At 43.4% G+C, this 21,876-nt stretch overlaps 1 protein-coding gene and 1 long non-coding RNA gene across 6 annotated transcripts in view; one reads left to right on the forward strand and one right to left on the reverse strand.

The window, feature by feature from the left end:
• The window catches only part of mei4 (meiosis-specific, MEI4 homolog (S. cerevisiae)), a 383,891-nt gene that overhangs the window by 35,373 nt on the left and 326,642 nt on the right, over positions 1 to 21,876 (reverse strand). The gene's annotated exons all lie outside the window — the stretch shown is intronic.
• On the forward strand, positions 12,348 to 17,562 carry LOC138760858 (uncharacterized). The gene is made up of 2 exons (XR_011355915.1): positions 12,348 to 12,440; positions 17,218 to 17,562. It is a non-coding gene; the product is annotated as an uncharacterized lncRNA (long non-coding RNA).

Consider the following 21,876-nt stretch of genomic DNA (forward strand, 5'->3'; position numbering starts at 1 on the left):
TAACCTGTACTTTGTAAAATTGTAACACAACTTCCCAACTTTCAAACTCCACGGCCCAACCCTATAAAGCAAGTATGTCGCTTGCCTACTTCATATCCTATCGACAAGTATGGCCATTTTCAGAGAATATTCTGGTGAACCTCCTCTGTGCTTCAATACAAGGACTGAAAAAGCACCATACTGTTCCAATGGAGCAGTTCTACAAAATGCAGTAAAGCAGAGTAATCTGATCATAAAACATAAAGTTAGCAACAAGTCAAATGGAATGCTGGATTTTACTGCTGAGAGTATAAAAGTATGCAAATATAGGGATCGCATCTCAAATATTGCAATACACTTCTGGTATTTATATTAAAGGAGGTTCAGAGCAGGCTCACTTGATGAATTCCTGGATAAAGCTCTCATTTAAAAAAAACTATTGAGCAGATTGGGCCTATGTAATGGACTTTGGGTCATATCAATTTGCTGAATATTCACTTGGTCAGCCAGATCTGTGGAAAGAGAACCAGCGACATCTTGTTCCCAGCATTTTCTGTTTTATTTCAATATCTGCAATTTTGTTATGTTTCAAGAGGGAGTTTGACAGTGGTTGCTGAGAGGATGTTTCATTTTGCGGGAAATTGAGAACTGATAAGCTGAATTTCAGATGGAAATTAAAGGAATTTAGTTGTACAGCCATCACATCCATGCTAACCAACAAGTTCCTGTCTGCACTAATTTTGTATTTCCCTCATGATCCCCAACATCCCAGATTCAACTGCCACCCACCTGCACAAGGATAATATAAAATAGCCAATTAACCCAACAACTATCATGTCTTTAAACAGGAAAATCTGCAGAATCTGGGGTAGAGTGCAACACACAAATGTGCTGGAGAAACTTAGCAGGTCATGCAGCGTCTGTGAGAAGTGAAGGGGAACCCAGGCCTGAAAGATTGTTGTCTAAGTACCCCCAAATCTCATCCTTAATAGTAGAATCTAACATCTTTCCAACCATTGAAGTCAGGCTAAATGGTCTTTAATTCTATTTCTGTCTCCCTCCTTTCTCGAAGAGTGGAGTGACATTTGCAAATTTCTAGTTCTCCAGAGCCATTCCAGAATGTAGTATTTTTGAAAGATCACTATTAATGCCTTCACAAACTCTTCAGCTATCTCTTTCAGAACCTGGGATGTAGTTCATCTGGTCCAGATGGTTTATCCATTGTTAGACTTTTTAGTTTCCCTAGCACCTTTCCCTTAGTAATGGAGAACACATCTACCTCTGACTCTTGAAACTCTCAAACATCTGGCATATTGCTGGGATTGTTCACACTGATAACCAACACAATATATTTATTATTTTTCCAGCATCATTTCCCAGTATTCCAGTGTCCACCCTTGCCTCTCTTTTGCTCTTTGTATATCTGAAAAAAATTCACATTCTCTTTTATGCTACTTGCTTACTTACTTTTGTATTTCATATTTACTCTCTTTGCTGCTATTTTAGTTACTTTCAGTTGGCTTTTCAAAATATTCCAATCCTCCATTTCTTCCTTTTATACTGTTTTTGTCATCCATGTTCCCTCATCCTTCCTTTACAACACTTGTTTGTCCTTGGGATGAATTTGTACTGTGTCTCCGAGTTAAATTCAGAAATTTCAGCTATTATTGCTCTACCAACATTCCTACCAGTGATTTTCCAGATCCTTTCTTGTACTTCTGTAGTCCCCTTTATTTCAATGACATACTGATACATCGGATTTTAGTTTCTCCCTCCAAAACTCCAGGGTGAATTTTATATTATGAAGCTCCCTTATCGAGTGTGGTTTATTACTCAAAACCAAATTCAGAATTGCCTTTTCCCTTGGCAGCTCAGCCACATTGGAGAGCACAGTTAGCATAATGGTCAGTAAAACGCTATTATAGTACCAGCAACCCAAGCTCATATCTGTCACTGTCTGTAAAGAGTTTAAACATTCTCCCTGTGTTTGCATGGGTTTCCTCTGGATGCTCCGGTATTCTACCACCCTTCAAAACATATCGGGGTTGTAGGCACCGGCTTGTGGGCTGGAAGGGTCTGTTACAGTATGTCTAAATGTTTTTTTTAAATGTAAAAAGTTTCTCCAAAAAGTCATCATGCAGGCATTCTTGAAATTTCTTCTTTTGGGATCTAACACCAACCTGATTTTCCCAATCAACTCACAAATTGAAATCCTCTATGAAGATTATAATATTTCTATCCATATTTGTAGAACTATAGAACACAGCAGCACAGATACAAGCCCCTTTGGCCCTTCTAGTCTGTGCTGAACCATTTTTTTGCCTAGTCCCACTGACCTGCACCAAGTGCACACCTCTCCCATCCATGTACCTGTCCAAATTCTTAAATATTAAAATTAAGTCTGCCATTAGCAGTGTTAGAATTTAACATGAATTTAACATGGTGCTCAGTCACATTTCTGAATGGTGAGAATTGCACCACAGCTGTTTTCAGTTCAGCTCATGATTTTGCTGGTTATCCTGGAGACAAAAACCAGAATGAATCAAATGCACCTGTACCTATTTCTGACAAAAAGGATCAGGTTTTTCTTAGAACCATAGAAGATTTCAGCACAGAAACGTGCCCTTCTTCTGCACTGGACTATTATTCTCTCTTGACCCACTGACTTAAACACAGTCCATAACCTTCCATACCTCTCCCATCCATGTACCTGTCCAAATTATTCTTAAATGTTAAAATTGAGCCACATTCACCACTTCAGCTGGCAGTTCCTTCCATACTCCCACCACTCTCTGTGCAAAGAAGTTTCCCCTCATGTTCCCCCTATCCCCTTTCAATCTTAATCCATGTCCTCTGGTTTGTATCTCACCTACCTTCAGTGGAAAGTCTATCTACATTTACTCTAGCTCTCTCATAATTTTAAATACCTGTATCAAATCTCCCCTCATTCTTCTACCTCCAGGGAATGAAGTCCTAACTTGTTTAACCTTTCCCTGCAACTCAGTTCCTGAGTTACAAAGAAATATCCTAGTAAATCTTCTCTGCACTTGGCTTCACTAATGTGTTCTACAACTTTATCATTACACCCCAACTCCTATTCTCAATACTTTGATTTATGAAGGCCAATATGCCAAAAGCTCTCTTTACAACCCAATACACTTGTGACATCACTTTCAGGGAATTATGTATCTGTATTCCCAGATCCCTCTGTTCTACTGCACTCCTCAGTGCCCTACCATTTACCGTGCATGTCCTTTCTTGGTTTGCTCTTCCAAAATGCAATACCTCACACTTGTCTGCCATTTTGCAGCCCATTTTTCCAGTTGGTCCAGATCCCTCTGCAAGCTTTGAAAACTTTCTTCACTGTCCACAATGCCTCCAATCTTAGTTTCATCTGCAAATTTGTTGATCCAATTTACCACATTATCATCCAGATCATTAATGAAGATGACAAACAACAATGGCCTCAGCACTGATCCCTAAGGCACACCTAGTCAGTCCTCCAGTCTGTGAAGCAATCACTCACCACTACTCTCTGGTTTTTCCCGTCCAGCCAATGTCGAATCCATTTCACTACTTCACCATGAATACCTAATGTCTGAACCTTCCTGATTAACCTCCCATGTGGAACATTGTTAAAGGCATGACTAAAGTTCATGTAGAAAACATCCACAGCTTTTTCTTCATCTACTTTCCTGGTAATCTCCTCGAAAAATGCTAAGAGTGGTTAAACACAACCTACCATGCACAAAGCCATGATGACTATCCCTAATCAGTTTCTGGCTATCCAAATTATTGTTTATCCAATTTCTAAGAATACCTTCCAATAATTTACCTACTACTGATGTCAGGCTCACCAGTCTATAATTTCCAGGGTTACTTTTGGAGCCTTTTTTTAAATGATGTAACAATGTGAACTACCTCCAATCCTCCAGCACCACATCCTAAGGACAATTTAAATAGTTATGCCAGAATCACAGCAATTTCTACACTCGCTTCCCTCAAGGTCTGAGCAAATATCTTATCAGGCAATGTGGATTTATCCACCCTTACTTACTTTAAAACATCAAGCTCTTCCTCCTCTTTAATCTATTTTGGATCCACAACTAAACAGCTTGGTTTACTAACTTCCTACGACTCTGTACCTGCTTCCTGAGTGAATACTGATAAAAAAAAAATACATTCAAGATCTCCCCCATCTCTTTTGGCTCCATACAAAGCCGACTACTCTGATCTTCAAGGAGACCAATTTTGTTCCTTACTATCCTTTTGCTCTTAATATACCTGTAGAAGCCCTTAGGATTTTCCTTCACATTGTTTGCCAAAGCAACCTCGTTTTTTTTTTGCCTTTCTAATTGCTTTTTTGAGGTTCTTCTTGCATTTCTCATATTCCTCAAGTACTTCATGTTACACATTATACACCTCTCTCTTCTTCTGAACCAGATCTCCAATATCTCTTGAAAACCAAAGATCCCTATGCCTGCTAACCTTGCCTTTAATCCTGACAGGAGCATACAAACTCTGTAGTCACAAAAGCCACAGGGTCTTTTTAGTTTCTTAACCCTACCCACATGGATTCTAGATCTTTTGATCCCATGTCTCGTTTGGTTCCATTTTTAAAAAAATCAACAGAGCCCCCTCATTCCACTATCTACCTGCCTGTCATTTCAATACATCATATCATTGGATATTTAGCTCCCAGCTGTGATTTTCTTTAAGACATAACTCTGTGATGCCCACAACATCATAGCAGCCAATTTCCAGTTGCACTATGCGCTGATCCTGGCCTCATGTACTGCCAAACTAAGACCAAATTAAAGTGTATTGCTGTCTGAATCGACACAAGTCTTTGAAAATCAAAAATAAAATATAAAAAAGACTACCCATAAATTGGAGGAGCATCACCTAATTTTCTGTCTTGGCACTTTCCAACTGGATGTCATTAACATTGAATTCTTTAGTTTCTGCAAGCTTACTCCCCTTTCTTCCTCTCTCTTCTCCAGCTCTCCACCTCCATCCTTCTCCAATCACAGAGCCATTCCCCCCCCCCTTTGTTTGCTGGTGTGCCCTCAATCCCTTACCTCCTGCCTGTGGAATTGTGCTCCTCATCCCCCCCAACATTTTGTTTGGGCACCTGTCCACATTTTGCTCAGAATAATGATGAAGGGCTCAAGCCATGGCGATGCAGCCATGGGTCAGTTGCATGAATAGGAGAGGGTTGAGTACACACCCCTGAGGTGCGTGACATTCAGCTGCTAATCCATACAGACTGTAATCTTTTCGTTAGTAAGTCCAGAATCCAGTTTCAGAGAGGGGTGTTGAGTCCCAGTGAAGACAGCTTCTGCACCAGCCTCTGTGCAATGGCCACATTAAATGCTGAATTAAAGTTGATGAATAGCGGTGCTTACATTTCTCAAGGAGGCTGAGGAGGAAAAAGCTACCATCCCTCATCTTTGCACCTTTCACAAATGAGTGTCTGGCTGCATCATTGAGCGTTTTGGCAGATGCAAAGCATCAGACCGGAAGGCTATACAGAGGATCATTTAAAAAGTCGAGAGGATCACGGTGGTCTCCCTTTCTTCTATTATGCACATTTACTAGGAGCGTTGTCTAAATAGGGCTTAAGGAATTATAGAAAACCCTTTTCATACAATGGATATTATCTTTGACCCACTAATATCAAGAAGGTACAGGAGCATCAAAATCAGGACTGCCAAGCTGGGGAACAGTTTCTTTCCACAGGCTGCGAGACTGATAAACAGTATCCTGTAACCGTGAAAATTATCCCTCTAATAGATTTGATTATTTATTTGATCACTATGTACTGCATATTGTGCTTTTGTGTATATATACACCATGGTTTGGAGAGATGCTGCTTCATCAGGTTGTATAGGTCTTCTTCTTTGGCTTGGCTTCGCGGACGAAGATTTATGGAGGGGTATGTCCACGTCTGCTGCAGGCTCGTTGGTGACTGACAAGTCTGATGCAGGACAGGCAGGCACGGTTGCAGCGATTGCAAGTGAAAATTGGTTGGTTGGGGTTGGGTGTTGGGTTTTTCCTCCTTTGTCTTTTGTCAGTGAGGTGGGCTCTGCAGTCTTCTTCAAAGGAGGTTGCTGCCCGCCGAACTGTAAGGTGCCAAGATGCACGGTTGGAGGCGATATTAGCCCACTGGCAGTGGTCAATGTGGCAGGCACCAAGAGATTTCTTTAAGCAGTTCTTGTACCTCTTCTTTGGTGCACCTCTGTCTCAGTGGCCAGTGGAGAGCTCGCCATAGAACATGATCTTGGGAAGGTGATGGTCCTCCATTATGGAGACGTGACCCACCCAGCGCAGTTGGGTCTTCAGCAGCATGGATTCGATGCTTGCGGATTCTGCCAGCTCAAGTACTTCGATGTTGGTGATGAAGTCATTCCAATGAATGTTGAGGATGGAGTAGAGACAGCGCTGATGGAAGTGTTCTAGGAGCCGTAGGTGATGCCGGTAGAGGACCCATGATTCGGAGCCGAACAGGAGCGTGCGTATAACAACAGCTCTGTACACGCTGATCTTTGTGTGTTTCTTTTGGTGGTTGTTTTTCCAGACTCTTTTGTGTAGTCTTCCAAAGGCGTTATTTGCCTTGGCGAGTCTGTTGTCTATCTCTTTGTTGATCCTTGCATCCGATGAAATGATGCAGCCGAGGTAGGTAAACTGGTTGACCGTTTTGAGTTCAGTGTGCCCAATGGAGATGTGGGGGGGCTGGTGGTCATGGTGGGGAGCTGCCTGATGGAGGACCTCAGTTTTCTTCAGGCTGACTTCCAGGCCAAACATTTTGGCAGTTTCCACAAAACAGGACGTCATGCGCTGGAGAGCTGGCTCTGAATGGGCAACTAAAGTGGCATCGTCTGCAAAGAGTAGTTCACGGACAAGTTGCTCTTGTGTCTTAGTGTGAGCTTGCAGGCGCCTCAGATTGAAGAGACTGCCATCCGTGCGGTACCGGATGTAAACACCGTCTTCATTGTTGAGGTCTTTATTGGCTTGTTTCAGCATCATGCTGAAAAAGATAGTAAAGAGGGTTTGTGTGAGGACGCAGCCTTGCATCACGCCGTTGTCAATGGAGAAGGGTTCAGAGAGCTCATTGCTATATCTGACCCGACTTTGTTGGCTTTCGTGCAGTTGGATAACCATGTTGAGGAACTTGGGGGGGCATCCGAGGCACTCTAGTATTTGCCAAAGCCCTTTCCTGCTCACGGTGTCTGAGGTAACGGCCGCATTGCGGGGTTGTATATGTACAATCAGATAATAACACCAAATTTTCCATCAAAGATGTAGTACCATTTTCTCTCATTCAGCTTGTATCCCTTTGAAACTTTATTATCCATGTACAGGTACCTGTCTAAATGCCTTTAAAGATTGTAGTTGCACCCACCTCTATCACTTCCAGCAAACTCATTCCATATACCCTATGTGAAGGTTTCTCTCAGATCCCTTTTTAATTTTATCCCTCTTACCTTCAATGAATACACTCTAGTTTGGACTCCTCCCACCCTGGGAAAAAGACTGTGGTTGTTTACCTTATCTATCATATGCATAATGGATTTACACAGCCTCAAGAGCATGCATAATCCTATTCCAGGCATTTCCCCTCTACTTTACCCCTTCCCAGTTCTTTCACCAGTTTTCATCAGTTCACCAGTTCTCATCTGAAATGAGAACTGGTTCTCTCACCACATATCCTGCAATATTTTGCTATTCATGTTAATAGGATGGCGGGAATTACTAATTACAAAAATTCCTTTCCCAGGCAATTCTCAACCACACTGATTACTGCAGTTTATGATCCGCCTTCAGCGAATGAGGGTGAAGCAGTGAAGGAACTGCAAAGTCCAGTCATCCCACATTGATGGTTGTATGATTTAGCTGGCAATTTCAAACACACCAACCTGAAAACTGCTTTCAACAGCATGCCAACTTTGCCACTCTAGAGAACACTCTAGATTTAGTATACACCTGCATTTCTGGTGAGTACAAGGCTACTCCTTACCTTCACCTTGGATACTAGGACCACATATCTGTCCTGCTAACCCCAGCATATAGAGTGCTGGCAAAACTGACATGATCAGTTCGCAGGAAGATCAGGACATACCTAGGGAGCTCACATATAGGACTGCTTTGAGACCATGGACATGAAGCTGTTTCAGAAAGTGGCCACCTACATCGGCCATGTAAACATCGATGAAGGCACAAGCTCAGCACAGGCTACGATAGCAAGTGCATTGAAGGTGTCAGAGATCAAATGCTTCTCAACCAGGGCTACCGTAAAACTATGGTTGGACTCGAGATGCAGCCTTCAAGACAGGAGACAAGTTGGCACTAAGATCAGCCATGGCTGAACTCTACCATGCAATCCGGAAGGCAAAGTATAGGTATACACTGAAGGTCTGCAGTCAGCTATACAATATCAGCCACTTGCAGCAGATGTCAATTTCCTTTGGTGTCAACATCTCCAAGGATCTGTCCTGGAGCCTTCTTGTTGATGCAATCACAAAGAAGGCTCGCCAGCAGCTACACTTTGTGAGGTGTCGGAGGAGATTTGGTATGCCACCGAAATCATCTACAGGTGTACTGTAGAAAGCATTCTGGCTGGTTGTATCACTGCCTGGCATGGAGGCACCAACTCTCAGGACAACAATAAACTCCAAAGGGTTGTTAACTCGGCCATGCCCTCTTCACTCTGCTACCATTGGGAAAAAGGTACAGGAGTCTAAAGACGAGCACTCAATGGCACAAGGGCAGCTTCTTCCCCAATGAACCAAAGACACTGCCTTACTTTTCGTGCACTATTTTTATTTTTAAATTTATAGTAATGTTGCTGCAAAACAACGAATTTCATGACAATAAATTCTGATTCTGATGTGGTAAGTATCAAAATAACAGATCACAAGACAACCTTGCAAGTCAATGACCACAATGCCTCCCTTCTGGGCAGACTAAGCATTTTCTACACATGGTTCAAAATGAAGAACAAGCTGAGAAAGCTCCGTGTATCCCTGAAGAACAGGCACCTTGCATAGCTGCAGCTGAGATGAGGAGAATCCTATCCAAGTGAATCCACACAAGGCAACAGGATAAGACAACACATCTGATTGGGTCTACTTCCAGTGGCACTGACCTCCATCATGATGAAATGCTTTGAGCTTCTGTTGATGAAATGCATTAAAGTGCACCTCCCAGAGACACTGAACCAATTTTATTTTGCCTATAGATGGAACCGCTCCACTGATGATGCTATAGCCTTGTCCCTCCACTGTCCTAACCTACCTGGGGAATGACACCTCATGTGCCAAGCTGCTGTCCATCGACTTCAACTTGGCATTTTGAACGCTGAGGAGGTTGGTGAGAAGCTGTCCTCACTGAGATTTAACATCTCTCTCTGCAACTGGATTCTGTACTTCCCAACGGAAAGACTAGTCCGTCCGGATTGGCAGCAGAATGTCAAGCACCACCACCTTGAGCACCGACACACCTCAAGGCTGTGTGCTCAGCCATCTCCTGTTCACTCTGCTTACCCATGACTGCATCGCCAGATTCAGCTCCAGCATAGTCATCAAGTTTGCAGGTGTGTCAACAGGAGTTAACCTCATCAGCAGCAACAATGAATCGCACTTCAGAGAAGAGTTGGAAAATCTCATGAAATGGTGAGAGAGTAACAACCTGAGTCTCAACCTGGTCAAGGCAAAGGAGATGATTGTGCACTTTAGGAGGACCAGAGGTGATCACCCTCCACCAGTGGCTGATAAACCATTAGGCTGAGTAGGTTGAAACCTAGAAGCCTGGAAGGTAAGGGGCCTTGTCAAACAACAATAGAAGTAAGATATACAACAATAAAAATGTTACTTTAACAAAGCCAAAAGGAACTCAGTCTCAATATTATAAGTACTTTAAAATTACAACTTGCTGCTTTCAATGCGTCTGTCAATTAGCTTTCACCAATTCACTGAAATTAAAAAATGGGCTTGCTCAGGGCACCAGTGGCTCAATGCGGGATCAATGCCCATCTTCGTTACCATAATCCCCCAGAGCTGGAACCACTCTGTACCAGCACCAGGGAAACGTGCCTGCCTTCTATCTGTAACTATGTACCCAATTGTCACTATAGTGTTAACTCCAACAATTGTAGTAGTAGTTTATTTATATTGTGCATTTAACACAATGCACGTCGATCCAAAGAGCTGAACATACAATTAGGAATAAATTGGTTCTTATCTAAACGACCACAAACAGCAAAATACACTGGCGTGGCCATCTTTTTACAGAGACTATCCCATTAAAACATTATAAAAACCCTAACCCTCCCAATCACAGTAACAAACTTCTCAATTTTAAATGAGCATAACAATGCAACAAATATCAGATTTCAAAAAATAAATGGTGAACACAAATAAGCCTGGTCACAATTCTGTTTAGATGTTATATAAAGTCCTGGTTACCAGTGATACAGTCTGCCAGCTTCAAAGGGGAAACTATCAACCAAGTCACAGTCTATTGAGGCGGCAGAGCAACAGTCCATTCAAAGGCCTCCCAACTTCAAACGATCTGAACGCCACAAGGTCTCACGCTTCAGGTCGATATTGAACACAAACAACACATCGTTTACAATTTCTCAGGATTAACTCTGCTCCACTGCTCCCGTCGAATCAGGACATCACGTCTGTCTCTGCCATGTTGCACCATTTCTATGACATTAAAGCAGGCACCACTGGAAGGCCGAGGCAACATCATGCCGCATCTCAGTCTCTTCAGAACCTCTCACTCCATGAATGTCAAGCTGCAAACCATGTGGCTTTGTCTCAGCGATCTGCTTGTTGTTTGGCGACCCAAGTTGTAGTTCCAGACTCTCTGTATTTCACCAAAAATTCTTGTCAGATTCCAGTTTGCACATGGTGTGTCGGCTTGTTACTTACAGAAGTCCTGGGGTCGGGAGTGGCTGCTGCTGCGATTGCAGTAATCATAACACAGGTAAGTATAAATATTTGAATACAGTTGCACAGGGGTGGGACGTAGAAGTACTGGAAAACTAATGTTAATAAAATTGTTTGATCTGATTTAATCTTCATGTATCATGCTTCTTTGAAATAAATAAGATAAAATCCACTCAACACTAGGGCTGCAGGTAGATTACTGTTGCTTCAATTTCTTGGCTTCATCTGGCATTGAGAACATGGTAACATGGTCGTGAATGGCGATATGGTTGTCAACGTCGGCTGACTTCAACAGTGGATCCAGATTCATATCAAGGGTTCAGTTGGCGTTCAGTTTCAAGTTGCATGTACTTTAATGTGCAAATCACAGATAAAACTGGGGCACAAATGCTATTTTAACTTGGACTTGCTCACTTTGCAGATGCCCTCCAAATGACCGTGGCCACTCCTCCTTCTGCGCTTCCCATTGGCTGGGCCAGAACCGAGCTTGCTGTCCATTGGCTTGCTGCCAGGTCAACATCAGGCACATCCACTGTCAGGCTGTGCCACACATGGCCTGGGCAGAGCAGTGGGTGGACGAGGTGACCAATGCCACATGACCAATGCAACACCTCCAATACTATCAAAGCTCAGAGTGGGGCCACCACTAGGATCCACAAAATGACATCCCGGCCTTAAAGTGTGTTTGCACAGCCGAGGAGGGAGGGAGAGCAGGAGCTGAGCGCAGATCAGAAACAACAAAGATGCAGGTGGGCCATGGGGTTGGGGGACTGCAGGGCCCTAGGAGTTGCACCATTCAGCATTTATTGGTCCAGAAGCAATGGTGCTGGAGTACAGCCCAGGGAAGGGGGTCAGCAGGGACGAGGTGGGCGGGGGGGGGGGAAAAGAAGGGCTGGGGATATAATTGGAGCATTGGGAGATCCCTGCAGCATTGAGAGTTTAACTTGTATTTTTGACCTAGTAAAGTTATCTAAAAGATGGGCGTCAGATGCTTGGACAGGGGAGAAATTTCTGTGCTCGCCATCAGCGCTATTTTCGGTAGATACGCCACTGGGTGGGTGTCATGGCTCGCGAATGCCCCCACCCCACCCCCAATGACACCGACCCTGGGGGGCCTTACTAAAGGCAGCCTAGAGGCCTGGGTGGTAGTTAATCCTGGGCATCTCCTCTCTTGTCAGAAGACTGACTGCATTTCCTGAGAAAAGATTCCCAAACACCGGGGATGACTGGTCCAAACGCCCTATCGAGACCGGTCTGTCCCCACCCGGGTGCAGCCACTCACGCGAGCTGTCCGCTCGAGCTGCCGGAGCCGTTGAGCCAACAGCCACTGCACGCTGCTGCCAATCGCCATCTCCCTCCACTTGTCCCAGGCAGACGAAAGCAGCGTCCTCCACTTCACGCACGCGCAGTCCGCTGATATGAGCGGGCGCTCCGATTGGCCGGGACGAGACGGAGAGCGGCTCTTTTCACCAACTGGCAGAAAGATAATGGTTGGAAGTTAAGGCAAGTTTGGCAAAAGCAGGTGTTTTCTATTAATTAAAGCATTCGGTGACTTTAACATCAGATGCTGGGAGCTTCCAACCGATAGGGCAGCATGTGCAGGGAGTGTTCAGAATCGACAGGGTCGCTCGGGCCTCGAGTTTGCGCTGCCAGGATGTTGACTGAGCCTGGTCTAGGTCTCGCCCATACCCCTCGACTCTTCCCCCCCTCCCCCAGCCCAGCCCACCTTCGGCACATTCAGTGACTGTGGTTTTCGAGGTGAAATTCCTGCTTATCGCCTTAACCGGGAAGCCCCAAGTTCTATATACGAAAACTCCAAAAACCTATTAGAAGCTGGAGAGGAAATCCCAAATGATTCACCATCTGACATTACCTGGCAATGTTTCTCCAGCTCTCTTTGAACTCGTTGGAGCTCCATATCCTCCAACTCTTTTTAAAACTTTTGGGCATCAGTTTCCTGGCCTCCTTTTAAATGTAAAATTTACTATACTATAAACATGGATTCAATGTGGCTGGGTGGATTACTGGAAGTTACACGGGAAGGAAAAATTTGCCAGTTCTGTACCATCAAACCTCAAATATGTCAGACTGAAATGTCTTATGGAGTTAACAAATTTGTCAATATGCACTCTATTAGTGATCTATTTCCTCCCCCATCCCCAAGACAACAATTTTCTCTATTCCCATCATATCTCTAAAAGATATTCAGTCAAGAACAAACATAAATTAGGTCATTATCTCGCTTTATTCCAAGGTGCAAAGATGAATATATTGCCAAGATTGCAGTACTTTTTCTAGTCCTTGCCCATTGCACTACCCCAAACTTTTTTTAAAACCCTTATTAAGCATGTTGGGCAATTCATATGGAACTGTAAAAAAAAAACCCAGAGTATCCATGAAAAAGTTAACATGGGATTATAGATTAGGAGGCATCTGGATGATCAATTTCAAAACAATATTATTTGGTAGGCCAAATGAGATTATTTCTTCACTTTTTGAGGGTGATGATACCCCCTCCTGGGTACAAATTGGATTGCGCTCCCTAAAATAGAAGGTGTACAAGTATTTTATTTATAAATGGAATTGTAGAATTATAGCCAACAGTACAGACAACCCCATTTTTAAACAGTTGGCCAGAATATGGTGTGAGACTGTGGAAGCTCGGGACTAAAAAGGGGATTGCCACTGAAGACACCTTGAAGACAAAATGAACAACATGCGTTTGATCAACAAAATTCTGGAAGCCTGACATTATAATGAGATACAATGTCTGTGAGAGTGCTACGTAAAAGGTCTTTTTATGTTGTTTGAACAGTTTAAGAAGAACTATAACTTGCCCAACAACACCTTTTTTTGTTACCTTCAGTTAAGGTCCTTCCTTAAGGCCAGCTTGGACCCTGAAATTATTTTACCAAGACTCATTGAAGTGGAGAAACTATTTCATAAGGAACTGTTTATTAGGCCCTTTTCTAGAGAGAAAAAAAAACGAATGTAAAGACAGAGATTCTCTGTCTTTACATCACTGTACTTACCTCCTTAAAAGATCGAAAGGTGGATTAACTGCTTGAACTCGCTCCATCTTCTATCTGCCTGGGGGGTACACTTAGAGATAGAGTGAAGTAGTTCCACCTCCTGCATAAAAGGATTCATGATTGATGTTGTGCTGACAGCCCCATTGTCCTGCTGTGCTCTCAGAGAGTGGTTGGTGGAGCTGCCAGGCTGTGCTTGCTCCGCCCTGCTTCCTTATGCCGCCTGTTCCCTCACTTCGCTCCTCCATCCTGCTCCCTCAAGCCACACCCCTGGCGCCCTCTCTCATGCTGCCTGCTCCTGACGGGGCTGTCAGGCAGAGGGGCGACAGAGCTGTCAGGCAGTAGGGGGTGGGGCTGTTGCAGGGCAGTCCCTGCTGTGCTACATATCCAACCCCCTTTTGCCCTGAGAAGCTGTCGTGCTGCTCTGGGCTACATAAAATGACTGCGCCTTCCGTCTTTTCTGTCCTCTGCATAAAAGAAAAATTTGCATTTAAAAAAAATAAGTAGGCAATAACGTGGCTTTTGTGCATAAAAATCCATATTGATGAATGAGGGACCAAAGCCAGGTTTGCATAAACCTAGAGTGAGATGAGAGTCAGATTTAGACATAACAATTGATGAACACCTCTGATCAGATATATGTCAGGGAAATTTGTTGTCTACTATAAAATGCCAGGTTTAGACTTGTTCACTGTAATTTTCTCCATCAGCTGTACATCACCCCACAACAATTACACCAATATAAACCTGAGTTATCAGAGATGTGCTTTAGGTACGGTATAGAGGTTGGTTCATTCTTACATTCCACCTGACTGCATGAAGGTGAGACCCTTCTGGTATGACCTTTGTGACATCCTAACCAAGATCACAAGAGTTACCTTCCCAGTAGATCCAGAGCGTTGTCTTCTGGGGAACTTTACAAGTGTTGGTAGATCACTTACTAATTTTCAAATTAAATTCACAAAAATTGCCATATGTGGCCAGGAAATGTATAGCAGAAACATGGAAATCTGACCCCCATCTCCTCATTGATAGGTGGTCTTCAGAAATGAACAGCTTGAAAAGATTACATATACCGTAAATATTCGAGTATAATGCAAAAAGTTTTCCCCCTCAAAAATAGGGGGGGGGGGGGTCGCATTATACACGAGAGTAAAATTAAAAAAAAAAAATTCTGCGACTCGGGCCGGAGAGACGGCAGCACGACTCAGGCAGGCGGTAGTCGGCAGTGCGACTTGGGCGGCCGGCTGGTCGGGCGGGCGGTTGAGCGGTAGACAGCAGCGCGACTCGGGTGGCCGGGCAGGCGAGTGGTAGACACCAGCGTGACTCAGGCAGGTGAGGGGAGGGGGGTCATGAGAGACAGCAGCGCGACTCAGGCGGGTGAGGGGAGGGGAGTCATATTATACACAGAACACATTATACACGCACATTTATGGTAGTCTTTGTACAGGATATCACATCTTCCTAAAAATCTGGTACCCTTATTTAGAACACTTCACCATAGGGTTACGATCGCTATTGACTAGATGGTAAACCTCTGTAAAGATTATAACATTGTGGTAATAGTAAATTTTTGCATAGAATCACGTTAATAGATGATTCATTGGAATAGCAGTGATTGAAATATGGCTAGATCAATAAGTATTTTTCCAAGTAGATTGAATCTGGCAATCTGTCATGGTATGTCATTAAATTGGTTTAAGTGTCAGCACAGAGCTCCTGTGCAGGTGGATAATGGGAATTGCTCTGCTGCCCTTGGAGTCAGGCCATTGTAATTTAAACCTGTGCCATTTTCTAATCTTGACTCCAAAGCCTACTCTGTTACTCTGTCCTGGAAGACAATATCCAAAGGGTGCCAGAAGCTTAATTAAGGTAGCAATGAACTGCCTCAAGGTGGTCTGTATTTCTTTTCAGCTGGTCTTGCATGGTTGATGTAGCAATTTAGCACACCGCTATAATAGTGCCATTGACCTGGTTTAGAATCCATCACTGTAAGGAATTTGTACGTTCTTCCTGTGATCTGAATGGATTTTCTACAGGTTTTTTCTCCAGGTGTTCTGGTTTCCTCCTCCCCTCCAAATATGTCTGGGATTGTTAGGTTAACTGGATGTAATTGGACAGCATGGTTTCATGGACTAGAAGGGCCTTCTACTATTCTGTATCATTAAAATTAAATTAAAAAATGAAAAGTTAACATTAGAGGCTTGTGGTGCCTGTCCAGAGCTCCGGGAGAGGGAACAGATATGAAGTGGTGTTCAAAGCCATTTACTTGCAGAATACTCTTAAAAAATAAAACACAGCAGATCCAAGACTATCAGCTCCAAGACCACCACTTGAGGGGATTCCCCATAATTCCAGCTATCTCGGGAAAGCCAAACTGATGACAACCCCCTGCTCCACAACACAAGGAGAGAACTTAGCCTTCCCTCCCTCCCTCCCCCCACCCACCCCAAGGCTTAACCCCAAATTTTCTAACACATCTTTCTCCAGCACAAGACCACCATATTCTCCAGATGGACACAGGCCATATTATTGCCTCAGGAGTCATCCAAGTATGGGAAGAGGCCCTTTGGCTCTCTGAGCTAATATGGACTATCGACTTCTCCCTGCCAGCTTTTGAACTGTTAAAACCTGTTGTGGTTTTAGCCCAATCGCATTCCACAGTGTTTATGAAATTGGTCATGTGATGGTCACCTTCAGATCTTTCAAGACCCACCAAAAAACAAGTAATTACAGGGATACCATGAATAACAGTTAATATGTTCCACAAAAAGTTCAGTGTTATGGAAAGCTGCACTGTTCAAAGCATTATTACAATGTACTTTAATGCAATACGTTATACGTTCTAATCCTGTAATTATTTATTCTTTTACCAAGAACTCTTATGCAAATATGTGCATAAATTATTTAAAAGGGATGTATAAAACTGAAAAGATCTTTATTGGCAATAAGTGAACATTGTTTAAGAAAATAATTATCTAATGTAGTTTGCACTTCAGTTTTTTTTTCATCATGTATATCCTATAACATCGAATAGCATTTTGCAATTCGTGCTGAACTAATGGTTCTACATCCATAAGGTAATCACAAGCATAATTGATTTTTCCAATAAACATTGATAATTCTCCTAAGGTGAATTCTTTCATTGACACTTCAGTTTCTTCAGCATTAAAAATCAATGTAATGTAGGTCTCAACACCATTTTTATTATTTTATGTGATTTGTTAATACTTTATTATTGCCACCGCCAGTGGGCTGATATCGCCTCAAACCGTGCATCTTGGCGCCTCACAGTTCGGCGGCCAGCAACCTCCTTTGAAGAAGACCGCAGAGCCCACCTCACTGACAAAAGGCAAAGGAGGAAAAACCCAACACCCAACCCCAACCAACCAATTTTCCCCTGCAACCGTGTCTGCCTGTCCCGCATCGGACTTGTCAGCCACAAACGAGCCTGCAGCTGATGTGGACATTTACCGCTCCATAAATCTTCGTCCGCGAAGCCAAGCCAAAGAAAGAAAAGATTATTCTGTACCTATGTACCTTGAAACCAATAAAAATATTGAAAAGAGAGCATTAAAAATTTGCTCATCTTTGGAGCCTCCTTGGTCAATCATTTCTTTTAGTTCAGTCTGAAAGCTTCCATCTGCATCACGATCAACACCTGCAGATTCGCCAGTAATTCGAACATTATGGAGCCCCTCATGTTTTTTTTAAAAGTTGTAAAATCACCCACGACGTGCTGAAAAAGTTTCCCGTTCATTTCCATTTTCTTCATTTTCTTTTAATGTCCAACAGAGGCTTGTGCTTGAATAGATGCTTTAGCTTGAATTGTCATTTGACTTAATGGAATTCTTTTCTGGTCGCAATCTTCAATTCAGTACATTAAAAGGTGTTCCCTATTTTCCATTATAGAAATTCTATGTCTAACAATCACTTTAGTCACTATGTCTAATAATCACTTTATTTGGCATTCCATGTTCTTTAATTTTATCTTTATTCTTGATTAGAGTTTGAACAGACGACTCATTCATGCCATTGTCTCATGCTATTTGAGCAAATGATGCACCATATTCATGTTGCTTAATAATTTCCAGTTTCTTTTCCAATGTTAGCCATTTACCTTTATTATGTGTATCACCTTCACTGCATTTCCTTTTTCCGCTCATATTGTTTATAAGGGTGCACTTTTATACAACATAATTAAAATATTACAGAGCAGCCACGGCCTGCAGAGTCTAGAGCGATATTAAAACAATGAACACAGCTTAGCGGTGAGCATTGTTGGTGACACATTAAATTATTGTGCCACTGTTGATAACACAATATTAATAAAATGTAACAGCTTTTGGTTATTACTATATTAAAATTATAAACTGTTATACAAAGTATACAAATGAATGTGAGTTTGCAAAACTACCTATTTCCCCAATGCTTCCTGAAGGTTGTGTTGAGACAGGGGTAGTAGTCTTTGCCTGAACCCAACTGCCGTTGAGAAGGTGGTGGTGAATCTTTCTGGTGAAGGTGCTCCCATGTTATTGTTGGGGAGGGAAGTCTAGGATTTAGACCCAGTGATGCTGAAAGTCTGATCATATGTTTCCCCATCAGGACGGTGCATAATGCAGAGGGGAACCTTCTCTACATTGGAGAGACTGGGAAATTGCTTCACTAAGCACCTTCGCTCTGTCCACACCAGTGACAGGAACCTCCCAGTGGCCAACCATTTCAGTTCTGCCTCCCCCTCTCATACTTGCATGTCTCTCTATGGCCTCATGTACTATCCCATCAAGACCACCCCTATATTGGAGGAGCAACCCCTGATTTTCTGCCTGGGCACTCCATCTGGATGGCATTAACATCAACTTTAATGGTTTCTGCTAACCTCCTCTCTTTTCCCCTTCCCTTCCCTTCCCCCTGTCAGCTCTCCACCCCCTTTCCTCTCTATTCATCTTGCTTGCTGCGGTGCCCTCTGTCTCTTCTCCACCTATTACATCCTGCCTTTGCAACAATCCTCTTTCCCCATACTTACCCCGTACCTTTTAATTCAGACATCTGCTGATGTTTTTCCATCTATTGATGAAGGGCTCAAGCCCGAAATGTCAGTTATATATTTTTATCTTTGCTGTATAAAGTACACTGTTTGACCTGCTGAGTTTCTCCATTGTGTTTTCACTTCAACTACGGTGTCTGCAGACCATGTTTTAGTGCAGAAGGTAACCTGGAGTGTTCCCCAGTGCCTGCTACCCATGTCACTCAAGATGGGGCTAAGGGCCTGGAGAATGCAGGGTACTTTGTAGATTGTGCCCATTGCACCTGGGATTTTCTGATGGTAGAAAGGCAGCTATTATGTTCAACATGGTATGAGACACCTCAAGCATCACTGGGGCATTATTCTGGTGGATCTGGTGTCTCTGTGTGGAGAACACTTCTCCTGCCCTGCTGGATGGCAAAAAGGCCTTGGTCACCTCAGATTTGCAGCTCTTGAACCTTTCTTGTAGCTACTGCATGTACTTATTGGGTGAGTTGGATTTCAAATTAAGTGTGGCCCCAGAATGGATGACAGTGTGTTGGGACAGTCAACCATGTAAAATGCTGCAATTCAAGAAATGGCACTTTTGGGGACAGTTCACTAGGCCCTTTGAATATCCCAGAAAAAATCATTATTTTTGGTGAAGGGAGAAAGTGCCAATCAAGCAATGAAATGAGCTATGCTGGTTGATAAGAGACCAGGTTGAATCCAGCTCTAACATCATTCAGTGGAGCGAGACAGGTTGTGGCCTAAAACATCTCCCACCCTTTATTTCCTATGGATGCTGTGTGACCTGCTGAGTTTCTCTAGCATTTTTGTGCATTCCGCTGGGTAGTGATGGGGAAAACATTTAATTTATATTTTAATTTAGAGATATAGCACAGTGGCAGGCTCTTTCAGCTTATGAGCCCCTGCTGCCCAATTACACCCATGTGACCAATTCACCAACAATTCTGGTGCATCTATGGAATGTTGGAGGAAACCAGAACAAATCCATATAAGTCACTGGGACAATGTACAAACTCCTTACAGACTGCACTGGATTCAAACCTAGGTCAGTAGTGCTGCAATAGTGTTGCTCTAACTGTACCAGCTGTGAAGCAAGGGTCCTTTTACTGTTTTAGATACCTGGTCTCACCAGGCACTACCATGGTAGTAAGACATCAGGGGTATAAAGAAGCAGAAGAGACATACACCTCTTCCACACATGGAGATCAAAGCCAAAAGCAGCAGGAATAGTTAGCCCAATGCTTGACGTGCCTATTAAGGTCTCCGTGCCCAGCTGTGTATGATAGCATCAATCTTCTGACAGGAAGATCCCCAATTGGCAAACTGTTGGCCCAGGAATGTGAATCAGTGAGAGCACAGCCATAGCCCTGTTTTTCAGGAGCTACCACTACACCTCGGCAAGCTGGTTACTCCAGGAAAAGCCCTGCATTGTTTCCTTGTCGAGACTTAAGAACCCAACTGAAGTGTCAGAGTCATACAGAGAATAAAAAAGCTTTTTGGCTTAACTTGCCCCTGCCGAGCAAAATAGTCTACCCATGCACTCCCCCCTCATTCTTCCCCCCTCACTGTCTGCATTTGACATATCTTTCTAACCCCATCTGATCCATGTATTCATTCAGAGTGAGAGATCATTTGGGTAATGCCCCCTGTGTAGTGATGATGGAATATGTCCAGCAGAGGGCAGTACATGACCAATAGATCACTGGCAGGTGCCCTGAGGATGAATCTCACTCAGTTGCTCAGTCATCATCCATGCCCAAGTTTGTTCATGAGCAGAGGTTACAGGCAATCTGCCAAGCACCTCACCATATCCCCTGAACCTGATCTTCTAGGGACTTCTCTATTACCATCTCTGCTGTTTTGTGCTCAAACTACGACAGTTGTCAGTATAGGAGAAGGCTCCTGCCTTCCCCTCCCTCAGAGGGAGGGCACTGGAAGCAGAGGAGGAAGTAGAGTTGATTGAATCAGGAGAGAGAGGGGGCACAAAGATGTTTGTTTCTGTGCAACATTGCCTCCTTAATCTCAGCTAATCTCTGGCATGCTGGAGAAACACCACGTTGGGAAGAGACAGTGATTGGACTCCAGGGAGCAACTTGATGTCCTCATATGGCAGAGTTATGCCATTGATCACAAGTTATTGCCCTCACTGATGAAGCAATGAGAGAATAGTGAGGGGGAGTGAAAGTAGAGAGAATGAGTGGAGGGGCAGAGTGAGGGGACAGAGAGGGAGGAGTCAAGACCAGTGAGGGAGTTTGGGAAATGGAGAGGTGCAAATGAGGGGGGGGGGGAATTGTGGGAGAAGCAAGGGAAATGGTTTGAAACCAGTGAAGGAACATTGGGAGGAGTGAGGAGATCACTGAGGCAGGACTGAAGAGATGTGTGAGGAAATCAGTGAGGGAGAATGAGGAGACCAACAACTACCCATTATTTTATTCTTCCATTCATTCACCTGCATATTTGGAGCAATTTACAGTGAGTAATTCACTGATGGTTCCTTCAGATGTGGAGGGAAATAGAGTACTTGAGGAACCCCATGGTATCACAGGGAGAACATGCAAATTCCATGTAGATAGCAATCAGGGTCAGGACTGAACCCAGGTCTCCAGAGATGCAAGTCAGTGGTTCCTCTAACTGTGTCACCCTCAGTATACCACCCCCAGAAATGTATCCCAAACTCCCACCACTGTGTGAAAAAAAATTACCTCGAACATCTTTAAACTTACCTCCACCCACCTTAAACAAATGATCTCTGATATTGGCCATTGCTGCCCTGGAAAAATGGTATTGGCTGTCCACCCTATCTAAACCTCTCATTATCTTGTTCATCTCTGTAAATTACATCTTATCCTTTGTCACTCTAAAGAGAAAAGCCCTA

The sequence above is a fragment of the Narcine bancroftii genome, chromosome 4, assembly GCF_036971445.1.
Source record: "Narcine bancroftii isolate sNarBan1 chromosome 4, sNarBan1.hap1, whole genome shotgun sequence".
NCBI lineage: Eukaryota > Metazoa > Chordata > Chondrichthyes > Torpediniformes > Narcinidae > Narcine > Narcine bancroftii.